Raw genomic sequence first — 14,892 nt, 5'->3', positions numbered from 1 at the left:
GTCCCAAATCTCATTACCTTCCTCCAAAACCTTTTCCTCCTTCCATGGTAACTCAGATGAATGGCCTCTCAATACTCCCCTCCATTCTGGCTGGAAATGGTGGCTCCATCTTTGACTCTCACCTGCACTTAAAACTGGTAGCCACGGGCTTCCCTGGTGGCGCAGTGGTTGAGAGTCCGCCTGCCGATGCAGAGGACACGCGTTCGTGCCCCAGTCCGGGAGGATCCCACGTGCCGCGGAGCGGCTGGGCCCGTGAGCCATGGCCGCTGGGCCTGCGTGTCCGGAACCTGTGCTCTGCAATGGGAGAGGCAACAGCAGTGAGAGGCCTGCGTACCGCAAAAAAAAAAAAAAAACAAAAAACAAACAAACAAACAAAAAACTGGTAGCCACGTCTGGAGGACTAATGTCCACAAGTCTGTGGACTTTTTCTGTCCGCATTGCTAGTTGGGGCCAATGTTAGGTAGGATAGGCAGAGCTGGTATAACAGATAGATCTCAAAGCATAAAATGACACACAATTAATAGATGGTTAGTTTTTGCTCACATAACAGTATCGGGTGAGTAAGCTGTTCATGGTATGGCTCTGTGCACACAGCCATTCATTCAGGGATTCAGGCTGATGGAGTTTCAGTCATGTTCGGTGGGATTCCAAGGATACTCTGAGCTTAGCATCATCACCACCAGCTGGAAAGGAAAAGGCACTGAAGAGGCACTCTGGCAGCTTGGATGGGAAGATCTGATACGTGAGTCCACCACTTCTGATCACATCCCACGTGATCACAGCCAACCGCAAGAGAGCGGGTAACTTGGACATCAACAACCCTGCAGGCTTGCTGTTGTCTTCAGAACAGTATCCTTAGTGTGGCATTCAGAGGCCTCCCCAACACGGTCTAGTCTAACTTGCCTGCTTATCTTCTGCTCTAAGCCTCCAACAGCCTCGGCCAACCCTGGCAGATCCCATGCTCCTTCTGGAACGGGCCATGCCCACTGGCCAGCCTGTGCCCCTGCTCTGCTCAGGGCACTGTTTCTCGTCACTCATGGTCTGAGTCCTGCCCTCCTTTAAAATGTTGTTCATTTTAGGATTCTTCTCTGCCCTCCTCTTCCCCCTCATACACTTCTCCTACAGCCAGAGGAGAAATACATTGGTCATGCTTCCTATTACAGCTCCTTGTTCAATCCCTTGGCAGACTGAAAGCCCTCCTTGTGTTTTGCCTTCCTCTTAACGCAGAATAAAGCCAACACACCAAAGCTCCCATCACCCATTTTTCATAGATATTCCTAGGTTTCAGTTTTGTTTCTCTTCCCCACGGCTTGGTCTGGCCACCTAGAAACATCCCTATGTCCTTTCACATTTCTGTACCTTTGCCTCCGCTGGTTTCTCTACCTGGGAGGCCGTGATGGCATCTCCATCATCTGGTGAACTGGTGATTACATCATATGAAGCATTCCTCAGCCTTCCTTCTACCATGGGTAGAACCGGTGCTCACCTCTATTCTAGTCCATTATCCCAACAGATGTGAATTCCTTGAGAACCAGAACATCCTGATAGGTTTTCTGGAGACATGATGCGAGCCTAATGTTTGGTGCATAGAAGGATTAAATCAGCATTTCTTGAGTGAGGGCGCCCACCCAGCCGAGTTCATTCTTGTTGCTGGAGAACTTTGCAGATAGATTGCTTGAATCGAATGATAGTGCAGTTAGGCCTTCTTGAATGAACAGTTGCTTTTGTCATTTGATGCCCCTACTAAGATGGCAGCGTGCAAGCACATTTTTCACTTATCAGAGAGGCCCAGGGTAGGTAAAAATCTGGGGAAAACCCAAATCACATAATGAAATACCAGAGAAAAAAGAAAACAAGTCTAGGGAAATATACGTGAACAATGAACTTCACATTCTTGAACTGCTCCTTTTTTAAAAAAATTGAAACATCTCCAAAGAGTACAGCCTTAAGAAACTTGGCCCAGGTGTATTTAATTTTCCAGAACAATATACTGATGATTATCATCTGGGAGCGTGAATTCTTAACCCTTGGAGGCTGACACCTACTGTTTGTTAACCACCCTGAAAGCTTTAGGGGTTTTGCCAAGGCAAGAAACTGTCAGGGGGTTAAAGATCGAGGTTCAGTAAACTTAGAAGAAAAGAGCTCTGGGTTGGCTTGGAGTTGGTTCAGGTAGAGGAGATGAAGCAATACAGGTGGGGTCTTCAGAAAGAGTAAAAGAGAGTTGGATGAGTGACAGCACCTTGCATATTTCATGGGATTAGGTTCTTGAACATCTTCTCAATCACCTGATCTGGGCCAGGAGAAGCCACAGTCACGTATCCATTTCTCACTTTTATTTAAAGCTTGAGTTTAGACTTCTGTTGTTCTGATTGCAACACAAACTCAGAATATCATGTATATTCTTTCAAGTTGAAGTTTTTAAAGGAAACAAAGAAAGAAACTTTGAGCTCTAGTGCTGGAAAGGACAGTCTGGTAGCTTTTGGGGAAGGTGCTAGTCTTTCTGCAGGAGGGTTCTCTCCTTGCATTGTTAGATTTTTAGTTCTCTAAAGATGCATCATGAAAGCTTGATTTTAAACGTAGGCTCACATGTGAGATGGATGCTCATGGTTTTTGTTTTTTCTTTTCAAATGAAGGAGTAATTATCAAAACAGAAAAAACACGTGACTGCAGTCCTTTTAGCATTTAGGCAAGCATCCTCTGGCAGCTCACAGCCGGGCCACAGATCTAGTGGCTGTTCTCAGCCGAGAAATTCTATGTGGTTGGGCAGGACACACCTCTTCCCATCTTCCTTCTGAAACATGACGTGGCTTTTGCCACACGTCAAAAAACCTGTGTCAAGTCTCACTTCCTCAGACATCTTGAGGAAAGGCCGAGGACTATATTTTTCCCAGTTAGTTGGAAATTTCCAACAGTGTCTAAGATGGTTGGAGGGGCTGCATAATTTGTAAAAGATATGAAACGCATGGATATTTGTGAGATCTCCTTGTTCATTTTGCAAAACTGTAGATAGGCCCAATTTCTATCTGATATTCTTTGGCACATTTGCATTTTGTCCTGAAAGCTCTAGAATGTTTTGGAATGACATGTTCCTTCGTTCTTTCTCTCATCACCACCCCCACCATTGACTCTCCATTTGAAACTCAAGATTCTCAGGGTGGTGATATAAAAGGAAGATGCCCAAATATTTGTACCCTCTCTTTCTACAGAATTTGCTAGAGATAACAAAGGCTAGGATCTTTGTAGCATTGCTGTAGGACTCTGACCTGGGATGCAGAAGCCCTTCTGCCCTTCCCTAGCCATGCCCTGGAATTTTGTCCTATAGACTCTTTTTAAGGTTACACTTGAGGCTCTCATATCCTCCTATTAGACATGTAATATACCTTTTCAAATGCATCCATTTCATCATTCGTTCAACAGCTATTTACCAAGTGCCTACTTTTCACTATACACTGGCCTTGGTAATCAGGGTATAACGGTGCACAAACCAGACATAGTCCCTGCTCTCATTGGGCTCACAGGCTAGTAGAGGAGCAGTTACAACAGTCACAACAGTGAGGTGGGGGGGTGATAAATGTAGACTGAAAGGAGAGCACTGAAGAAAGAGATATAGTTCCATGAACATATGGAGCCATGCTGAACCATATGGAACGTAAGAATCTGACCAAGATAATTTCTTAGGGAGCAGTTTTTGAGCAGAGATTTGAAGAGCAAGTAGGAATTGTCCAGATAGAGGTGGGGTTAGGCGAAAGCGATTGTCTGGGAGGGGGAAGAGCATGAGCGAAGACCCTGTGACAGGAGTGGGCGTATACTTGAATGGAGACCCTGGCTGGAGCTCAGAGTAGGTAAAAGTCTGTGAGGTCAAATCATGGTGAGTGTTCTAGGCCATGCTCAATGTTTCCTCCTTTACCTGAATAATAGGAAGCCAAGGAGGAATTTAAGGTGGAATGTTGAGTTTTGAGAAGATCATTCTGGAAACCATGGGGAAGAGATGAGGGCAGGTTCAGGGAGGATGCTGGGGCGTAGTTCATGCAAAAAATGTCAGTGTCTTGGGTTTGTACATTGGTGACCATGGAATTGGAGAGAAGTGAAGAGACCTAATTATTATTAGAAGGGAAAATGGACAGGAGTTGGTGATGAGTTGGCTGTGATGTGTGGGTGGGAGGTGGAGAAAATGGTGCCAAGGGTGGCCCCTCAGATTCTACTCAACAAAACTGGATGTAGGAAGGACCATTCCCTGAGAGAGGAGACACAGGAGGAGGGAAGAAGGACTGGGACTGGGAGAGACGATCTTAAGATCAGATTTGGACAAGTGGCATTTAAGATGCCACATGGAATTTATGGTTCTGAAATCCATAGGTGAGATCTGGGCTGGAGATACACATTTTGAAGTTACCTGTAAATATCCAGTTGGATGTTCAAAATTCTCCAGGTGGGCTCAGCTTGGTTGTATTTAAGTCAGGATACTGTACTAAATTTACAAGGCAGCGAAATTACTTCACACGTCTAAATTGTCTGCTGATGAGAGGACAATTGTAAGCCTCAGTGGTCTTCACCCACTGAGGGTGAAGTAACAAACATAATTTTTACTCTTAAATCAGTATCTCTGTAAGCCTTTCTGTGCTTTGGAGCAATTCCTTTCACAAATGATACTACTTTATCCCAAGCCACACTCAAAGAGGAAATATTGGGTTGGCCAAAAAGTTCGTTTGGGTTTTTCTGTAACATCTTATGAAAAACCCAAACGAACTTTTTGGCCAATGCAATAAATGGTGGCAAGCATGGCGATGGGCTGAAGAAGCAGCCTGTATGGGTTTCACGTGGTGCATCTATTGTTTCAGACATCCTTACTCAAACATCTTGGAAGAATCTTAGCTCATGCTCCCATGCTACATCAGTAGTGCCCAGCTATTAACTGCAAAAGTTTAAAAAATCTTTAAAACAACAATCCCCAAATTGTTTTAAAAAATGCAAAATAGGGCTTCCCTGGTGGCGCAGTGGTTGAGAGTCCGCCTGCTGGTGCAGGGGACACGGGTTCGTGCCCCGGTCTGGGACGATCCCATATGCTGCGGAGCAGCTGGGCCCGTGAGCCATGGCCGCTGAACCTGTGCGTCTGGAGCCTGTGCTCCGCAACGGGAGAGGCCACAACAGTGAAAGGCCCGCGTACCGGGAAAAAAAAAAAAAAAAAGCAAAATACTTCTTACCTCTCAATATTTTCAAGGATCCCCAAACCATTTAATATTTTGAAAAGACTTGGTCTTATAACATAATAAATTACATTCTAAAAGTTGAGTCATTGATACGGGGCATAATATTACCACTACCACCACAATTACTGACCACTAGGCTGGACATTAACTCACTTTCTCCCATTTTCCAGTGAGAATATGGATGCTTTCAGAGGATACAGAGCTAGTAAATGGCAGGATAAGGGTTTGAAATGAGTTGTGCCTGACTCCTAAGTCAGTGACCTTTAGCAGAGGGGGGCTCACTTTTGGGGACTTGACACTTATTTTATTACTTATTTTCTTTTGCCCCATAGATGGTTCACTCTCTCTGTAGAATTAGACCTTTTGAATGGGTCTTTGTTCTATTCCTGCTTTATTTAAACAGTCAAAATGTAGACTAGCCACCTGAAAAATAGGGTTTTGAAGGTGGTCTGTTAACCCATTACCCCCTCCTCTTTCTAAAGTGTCTTGAAGACAAAAGCCACCATATGAATGCTAGCTATCATTGTCTTCATTCAGAACCATGAAAGAAGCTGCTTGTTGGAGATGAGTGAGCCCCTGTCTCTGAAAACTGAATTTTTGTTTCTTAGCTGACATATATGGAACCAGAACTCTTCCATGGTGGGAAAGATAAATCCCTTGATTCTGAAAAATGAATTTGAGGGGTGGTTGGTTGGAGAGCTCAGCTATTGTGTTGGGTCCTAGTCTGAGGGGTGGAAGAAAGCGAGAGAGAGAGAGAGAGAGAGAGAGAGAGAGAAGAGAAGAGGAGAGGAGAGGACAGGTACTCCTCAGATATTTGTTTCAGTTGGGAAATAGGGACATTTTATGTGCGGAATCTTATACTTACCATACATAGTGCTTTTTGCCCAGAAGGCTGTCACAAGAATGCATTCTTTTTTTCTTTCTTGTCCACACCCATCAATGATAATCAACGCCACTTGGGTGATTCTGGAAGCTAGTCTAAACCAGCTACGCTACTTAATAGTTGTGGGAATGGGTAGAAGAATAGTTTCTTCATTGAAAACTATTAGAGGAATTTATAGGCTGTCAGTGTAATTAGCCGTGAAAGATTTGGCAGGGACATGAAACTGACATTCTTCTCTCATCTTTTAACCCCGCCTCTTTCCGTAACTGGCACATCTCCCCATGTCCTGGCGTTGTTGTTGTGTTGTTCTGCTCTTCGAATCTCTGCCCTGGCTTGGTTGTTCTGAAACCTATGTTGTCCTTCCCTCTGTGTTTCTATGAGCTCTGTTAATTGCCCCTCCACTTGATACTGTATTTGTTTCTATAACCTTCCTTTACTAAGATATGGATCCACCTGAGCAATTATGTCAGACAGGCATTCTGCCGTTTTGCATCTGTGCTTGCAAGGATGTGTATGATTTAAGGCCTAAAAATACATTTTATCAGTTACTGGCTATAGAAAGTCAAGTTTGACCCAGTTAGAAGTTATCAGCACTACTTAAAAGAATAGGCTTATTTACCTATATACATTTGAAATATGTATATTTGGGGGATAAAGACTACTTTGAAATTTGAGGTTCAGTTGTCATGAGTTTGCTTAGGTACTCACTTTGAATAAAACCAACAGCATCGCGGGCTTCCCTGGTGGCGCAGTGGTTGAGAGTCCGCCTGCCGATGCAGGCGACACGGGTTCGTGCCCCGGTCCCAGAAAATCCCACATGCCGCGGAGCGGCTGGGCCCGTGAGCCATGGCCGCTGAGCCTGCGCGTCCGGAGCCTGCGCTCCACAGTGGGAGGGGTCGCAGTGGTGAGAGGCCCGCGTACCGCAAAAAAACAAACAAACAAACAAACAAACAAACAAACAAACAAAAACTAACAGCCCGTGGAAAATTATGACTGTTTGTTTCCATTTGGATTAATGCTGCTTATAGAAAATAAGTTCCCAGACGGCAGGGGCTATAGCTCATGGATATTTACAGCACCCGCTGTGAAAGAATGCCCTGTTCTTAGTAGACACTGAAATGAATGTTTTAGAAATAATGATAGTTTTGCAGTTCCTCAAAAAATTAGACATAGAATTACCAGACGATCCAACAATTTCACTCCTAGGTTTATACCCCAAAGAATTGAAAACAGGTACTTAAATACATGTACACGAATGTGCATGGTAGTGCTAATTCATGACAGCCAAAAGGTGGAAACAACCCAGATGTCATCAACAGATGAACAGATAAACAAATTGTGGTATAAACATACAACGGAATATTACTCAGCCTTAAAAAGGAATGAAATATTGATACACACTACGATATAGATGAATCTTGAAAACATTATACTTAGTGAAAGAAGCCAGACACAACAGGTCCCACACTGTATGATTTTGTTTATATGATACATCCAGGATGGGTAAAGCCATAGAGACAGAAAGCCCATTAGTGGTTGCTGGAGCAGGGGAAAAGGGAAATAGGCGTTAACTGCTTCGTGAATAAGGGGCTTTTTTTGGGTAATGAAAATGTTTCGGATCTAGAGGGAAGTGGTTCACAATCCTGTGACCATACTGATTGCCACTGAATCGTGCACCTTAAAATGGAAAATTTTATGTTACGTGAATTTCACCTTAATAAAGGTAAGGAACCACAGCAAACACCCACTGAGCACTTGCTGTGAAGCAGGCATCGTATTAAGCATTTCACATAATTCTCCCGTCGAGGTCACATGCCCCTCTGTGATGGGTGATGAATTCCTTCCATTTTACAGATGGAGACCCTGACGGAAGCCCAGAGAAATTAAGCAACATACTCTCCTTCTGACAAGCTTTCCAGAACCTCGCATTCCCAGAGTTAAGTATGGTGACTCGAAGAAACTTGGAGGTAGGTGGTCCTGAACTGCTTCAAGTGTGAAAGAACACCTCTTGGCTCTGAATTTGGACACTGGGTGGTCAGGGACTCAGAGGCTGTGGTTCTGTTTAAAAGGAATGTTTGCAGTTCTGGGTGGATGCAGAGGTGCGCTTTAGAATTCTTTGTGGATGATGAAATTTGAAAGGCCAGGGAGACTTCCTGGTGGGATCTCATGATTAGGGGTTTCCTGGAGGGGAGTGTAGGCAGGCTGCTGTTAGGATGGACACACAGGGTCTTTCAGAGTGGCCTTTGGTTCTGAATTCACACTTGACTGGTCACTCCTCAAGTTTCCTTGTAAAGTTTTCATTTATAAAATTTTAGCATATAATCTCATTGAATCAGTGGCTAGGGATTTAAGGATCTTCAGATACGCAGGCCGTGAAATATCTGGGTTGACCGTTATTTCCCATGTTCTGTTTTTCCCCTGTGGTTTGCTAAACATGATTTTATAAAGACTTTTCTATTAGGACCTGCCTACCATACTGGGGTACTTTTTTCTTTCTCCATTTATTTGCTCCCTCCCTCTCTCACTTACACATTCACTTATTCATTAACTCACGTACTTACTTATTCACTTGCTCACCCACTTTTTCCCACTAGCTCGCACATTCTTTAGTTCACGAACTCCTTGATTGAGTCATTTAATCTATATAAACAATACATGAATTTACATTCCCACCAACAGTGCAAGAGGGTTCCCTTTTCTCCACACCCTCTCCAGCATTTATTGTTTGTAGATTTTTTTGATGATGACCATTCTGACTGGGGTGAGGTGATACCTCACTGTAGTTTTGATTTGCATTTCTCTAATGATTAGTGATGTTGAGCATCCTTTCATGTGTTTGTTGGCAATCTGCATATCTTCTTTGGAGAAATGTCTGTTTAGGTCTTCTGCCCATTTTTGGATTGGGTTGTTTGTTTTTTTGATATTGAGCTGCATGAGCTGCTTGTAAATTTTGGAGATTAATCCTTTGTCAGTTGCTTCATTTGCAAATATTTTCTCCCATTCTGAGGGTTGTCTTTTCGTCTTGTTTATGGTTTCCTTTGCTGTGCCAAAGCTTTTAAGTTTCATTAGGTCCCATTACAGCCACTATGGAGAAGAGTATGGAGATTCCATAAAAAAACTAAAAATAGAACTACCATAAAACCCAGCAATCCCACTACTGGGCATATAGCCTGAGAATACCATAATTCAAAAAGAGTCATGTACCACAGTGTTCATTGCAGCTCTATTTACAATAGCCAGGACATGGAAGCAACCTAAGTGTCCATCGATGGATGAATGGATAAAGAAGATGTGGCATATATATACAATGGAATATTACTCAACCATAAAAAGAAACAAAGTTGAGTTATTTGTAGTGAGGTGGTTGGACCTAGAGACTGTCATATAGAGTGAAGTAAGTCAGAAAGAGAAAAACAAATACTGTATGCTAACACATATATATGGAATCTAAAAAAAAAAAAAACGGTTCTGAAGAACCTAGGGGCAGGACAGGAATAAAGACGCAGACTTAGAGAATGGACTTGAGGACGTGAGGAGGGTGAAGGGTAAGCTGGGGTCGAAGTGAGAGAGTGGCATGGACATATATACACTACCAAATGTAAAATCAATAGCTAGTGGGAAGCAGCTACATAGCACAGGGAGATCAGCCTGGTGCTTTGTGACCACGTAGAGGTGTGGGATAGATAGGGAAGGTGGGAGGGAGACACAAGAGAGAGGAGATACCGGGATATATGTATATGTACAGCTGATTCACTTTTTTATAAAGCAGAAACTAACACACCATTGTAAAGTAGTTATACTCCAATAAAGATGTTAAAAAAAATAGCAATACACGAAAAGTCACTTGTAAAAATGCAAATGGTATAAAAATACATCAAGCTAAATGTGAGAGTCCTCTTGGGCTGAGTCTCCCAGCTCTCTCTCCATCTCATTTTGGGCTGCATCAGGACCATCTCTCCTTCACGGTTCATAGTTCGGTGTGCAGGCTTCAAGACTTCTTCTAGACATTTATTTTATATGTAGATGTATACTGTAAGGGTCTCCCCACATTGTGTATCATAATGATAATGGATTCCTGTTCTGGAAAGTCTTTTTAAAACAACACCTATTAAGTTTTTGACTTTTACATTTATTTTAAAGCAGTTTTATCGTAAAACTTTGTAGAACTTGGCCAGTCACCCTAGAAATTCCCTCACTACCACCAAAAGTAATCACTTTTATGGATATTATGGTATTAAATTTGTTGCATCATTATGGTTTAATCCAAAGTATGCAGCCCTACACACTATAGGTTTTGCTCACTAAAAAAATTTTTACGTTTGAACCTGAAGAACCTGGGCCCTCTGACCTGTGGAGTATCCCTCAGGCTGGAGTTTGCTGACTGCACACTCATGGTGCAGATCTGTCCTCCTATAAATTGGCATCTGGATCCAGAAGTCTTACCAGGTCCAGGTTTAGCCCCTGGACTAGAATATTGTAGGTGGTGCTGTTTTCTTCCATCACATACATGCTCATTTCTCCCTTGTTTCTCGTATGATGTACATTGTCTAGGTCTGTTCATTCACTGAGCACTGCGGAATGCTGATGTTCTAATTACCTCATTTAGTTTTTGTTTATCCCAGCTATATTAGCTGGGATAATTTTATAAGGAGATACCATCTTTCACCTACTATTTGGTTACCTGATGGTATAGTTCATATAGGAAAGTAATATAAATATTTGGCACTCTCCTTTTACTTACTTAGTTTTCAAGATAATGTATGGGTTCCTTGTCATCCTTGAAAGTTGACCAGTTAGGTTTTTAAAACATGTCATTATGAGCTCATGGATTTAAACACATTTGATGAGTTTCAATCTGTAGCAATTCTCATCCTCGTGGGGGTTCACATTGTCCCATCTTTGACCCAGAGAAGCTCTTCAAGTTAGGCCTCTATAACCAGTTACTCTTGTATCTTCTTGAAATGAATCTAGAACTGAGTTCATCACCATTTCTAGGCTTTTCCAGTGGACAGAGCTAGGAAAACACATATGTATGTATACGTCTATATCTATGTCTGTTTATCTGTCTATCTGTCTATCTACCTATCTACCTATTATCTAAGATAAAATGCCTTGTGAATTCACACTGATTTCTAATTCAAGTTAAAGACTACAGTGTTTGTACTTTACCTCCTCTGTACTGCATGTGTATCTCCTTTATTTCACACCAAAAACCTTAGTTCTCAAGCACAGAGAATTAGAGTGGTAGAATTAGAACTTCCCATAATTACTCACTTGCTTTATTCCATAGTATATACACAACAGTCTCAGAATAACTACATAATGCTATTATCACTAATTATGATTCCTGAAAATGGTTAACTTCATTTTGTCACATATTCTACCTTCATTCTCCCTCTATTTTTTATGGTTTTACTATATACTTGTAGGCAGATCTATATTTATATAGTCATATAGACTATAAAGTCTCCCTTTATAAAGTCTCATTAAGTTTTAGTTCTTCAAGTAGCCCCGTGTTAAAATGCTCACCACCTGCCTTGTGTGCATGCTTCTCTAGTCATTTTGGTTGTCTGAAGCTTGTGCTCTAGTAAATTCCTCAGGAAGAACTCAAGGGGATATTTTCTGAGACTCTTCATGACAGCAAGTTTCTCTGCTCTTTACACATGAAGGTGGTCGGTATTGCTGAACATATGTCAAATCAACGCTATGTGTGATGCGGGATTTTCCTTTGCTCTCAAGGTCCCTATTCGGACAATTGGCCAAATTTGAATAAAGTCTGCATAAGAGGTATTGGACAATAGTATTGTTAATTTTCTTACTTGGATAATGATATTGTGGTTATGTAAGAGAATGTTCTTGTTTTTAGGAGACACAAACTTCAGTGATTAGGGCTAAAAGTGCATCATGTCTGGAACTTATGTATCTAGCTACACACGCAAGATAAATGGTAATATTTGGGGAATCTAGGTGAAAAGTACATGGGAATTGTAAATTCATTATACTATTTTCTGTAAGCCTAAAATTATGTTGAAATAAAAAGTTAATGTATAGATATGCATTCTCAATAGACATAAATATGTACCTAGGCCTATTTATGCTAGCATTCATAACTTTACTGATACAATTTTACTGTATCTTTTGAGTGACATATTGTTTCAAAGGTAAGTAGTAGAGACGTTTTATGATGTTTAAGAACTTATCAATATATTTGGCACGATAAAATATGGCATCTCAATGATGGAACCAGAAAATACGCAGGGAAGAAAGACATAAGTGTCTTCTTTGTGAAGAAAAAGAATCCATTGACAATGCAGAGATACAGAGATTCATTCTTGATTCATTTTTCGTAGATGTTCATTTCCGCCATATTTTCTTAATCACGAGCTGAGACCTTGTTCCTTTCTTCTGCTACTTTTCTCCTTTAAAGCCAAATAAACATGACCAGACTTTTATTATTATTTTGCATTGAGTGTCTCAAGAAGATTTAGATTGGTGGTTTCAAAGCAAACAAACAAGGGACAGATGCGAGAGAAATGCATAACTCGATGGACTTTAGTGTGTATCAACTTTCTTAGGCAAATTCATAAAAAAACAAGTTTCTCCTCACTGTACTGTGTCCTTAGGGACTAACGTTCTATAAAGGGGGAACGATTTCCCAGGAAAAGTGACTCTGGGAAGACGTTATGGATTTTAGAACCATTTCACATCCTGGCTGTTTTTTTAAGGCTTATGGAGACAGACCATTGGGTAGCTAGTGAGGTATGTGTGTGGGTGCTCCCTGATGGGTTATGTTCTTGTCCTGCTATCGTGGGCACAGGTGGATGTAAGTGCCCTCATGCTTGGATATCCTGGATCCTTTGTCCAAAATATGTTCATCTTTTCCACTAGATGTCAGATTCTTGAAAAGTGGAAGCACGCCTTAAAGATATGACACAAACCTTCGTCATCTGCAGCTCACGGGCTGTCTTTGAAGCTTCTTTCTATGGCAACAGCTTGAAATTCAAAATTGCACTTTTCTGTGGAGACATGATAGTTAGGTTCCCAGGCCAGCTGACTGAAATTTGCCAAGGCCGCCGTGTTAATATCTGTAGTATCGAAGCGACACTACAGACCCTAATCACCAGGTGTGCCTGTGTTCCAGAGAAGTGTCTCTCAGTCGGGCCAGGGAAGGCAATTTCTTAAGGCCCTGCTGGCTGCATACCTAACACTATCCCTGCACTAATATCCTTGGAGCGTAGCTCTTTTCTTACTCCTCTGCTCAATGGCGTGCATGTTCCTTACTGACTACCAGACATAGGCACGCTCTTCAGGAAGTATTCAAGGCCTTCAACTGCATGCTCCATCTTTCCCGTCCCACTGTGTGCTATTTCCCCACCTGGACACATGCCACTGAAGCCTTGCCTGAACACGCCCCGGGCTTCCTTGGTTTCCCACCTTCGCTTATTCTGTTCTTGGCACCCCAAATCAGTTCCCATTTGTGTCTTCCTAAGAGATGCCTCTTCTTTGCTGGCTCATCTCATATGCCACCTCCTTTCCTGACTTCTCCCAACTAGAATGCATCTTTCCCTTTTGTGTACATCCTCATCCTGTCTTATGACATATCATATGATTTTTATGGGATAATGTTTTTTAGACTATTATCAATTATACTTGGAGGGCGGGGATCCTTGTCTTACCCACCACGGAGGATCCAGCAATGCCTAGCACTGTGCTTGGGGTATGGCGGCTACACAACAAATCCTAGGGGTGTTGAACAGCTTCCCTGCCTCCCTGCTGCCTGCCACCCACATCATCCTTATACTGAGAGGGGGTGGGCTGTATGTGCAAGTGGTGGTAGGAGGCCAGGGAGGGGAGCTGTCTTTGTTGCTTTCCAAACATTAATATCCACAGACGGCTCTAAGTGCTGTCTACCTTTGGCTCTGAGTCAGATATAATAAAGCAAAATCAGCCATTACGAGTAATGCTTTCTAACTTTTGTTGTAAGACTCACAAAAGGCGCTTGCTATCCATGACTGGTGTCAGATACAATAAATATAATTAATTTCTGGAAACACATAGATGAAATTACTTAAATCATGGCTTAATTTGTTTCCAGCCCTCCGGATTTCCTGGGCGGAGAGCAGACCACGTGGCCCTTTGCTGGGAAGAAGCAGCAAGCTCTTCTCCCAGGTTTGGCTGTAGGGACAGTGACTCTTTCTGGGCCTTTTAAACTTGAAAGTGGAAAACATTGGGCTCTCCATATCCATCTCTTGGGGACTCACTGAAAGAAAGTTTATTTGAGCAGGAGAGGTGACCTCTCTTTTCATCTCTGATTATATTTTCACATCTAATAAAGTCAAGAGTGGACTTTGCACCTGCTTCCCTGAGTCCAAATCCAATGAGACCACAGTCCTGGAAGTGAATGGCACTGAGTTCTTTCCTCCAAGTTAGTATTGCCAAGGGACTCCTTGCCATGGGCCATTATGGCTTTGGAGCTACTGCAATGTAAAAATCACTGATTTTATGAGTTAGAGGCATCCTTAGTGTTCATCCAGTCCAAGAGCCCCATTTGACAAATAAGAAGGCAAGCCTTGGTGAGCTGGGGGTCACATCATGGCTGAGTGTCAGTGGCTGGGTGAGAACCAGCTCTGCTGGGATCTTTTCTACCTCACGGACTTTTCTCAAATACTCCTCCAGGTGAGATTCTTTTTACTGTTTCATAGATTCCATGATGGAAAGATTTGGTCAACAAGACCATGAAGCCCTTGCATCTATTTAACTAATATTCATGGAGGGCTCACTATAGGCCAGGCACTTTCTAGG

At 42.3% G+C, this 14,892-nt stretch overlaps 1 protein-coding gene across 8 annotated transcripts in view; it reads left to right on the top strand.

Moving 5' to 3' along the window:
- The window catches only part of SETD4 (SET domain containing 4), a 366,008-nt gene that overhangs the window by 177,373 nt on the left and 173,743 nt on the right, over positions 1-14,892 (top strand). For 7 of the 8 annotated variants that reach the window (XR_004349708.1, XR_004349714.1, XR_004349715.1 and 4 more), the window contains one exon: positions 7,945-8,057. The gene's annotated coding sequence lies outside the window, so the exon portion shown is untranslated. Of the gene's footprint in view, positions 1-7,944; positions 8,058-11,759; positions 11,861-14,892 lie in introns of those variants that run through there. The other variant, XR_004349710.1, reaches the window with a different exon arrangement.

The sequence above is a fragment of the Phocoena sinus genome, chromosome 4, assembly GCF_008692025.1.
Source record: "Phocoena sinus isolate mPhoSin1 chromosome 4, mPhoSin1.pri, whole genome shotgun sequence".
Classification (NCBI taxonomy): domain Eukaryota; kingdom Metazoa; phylum Chordata; class Mammalia; order Artiodactyla; family Phocoenidae; genus Phocoena; species Phocoena sinus.
This window is presented reverse-complemented; position numbering and strand designations above follow the sequence as displayed.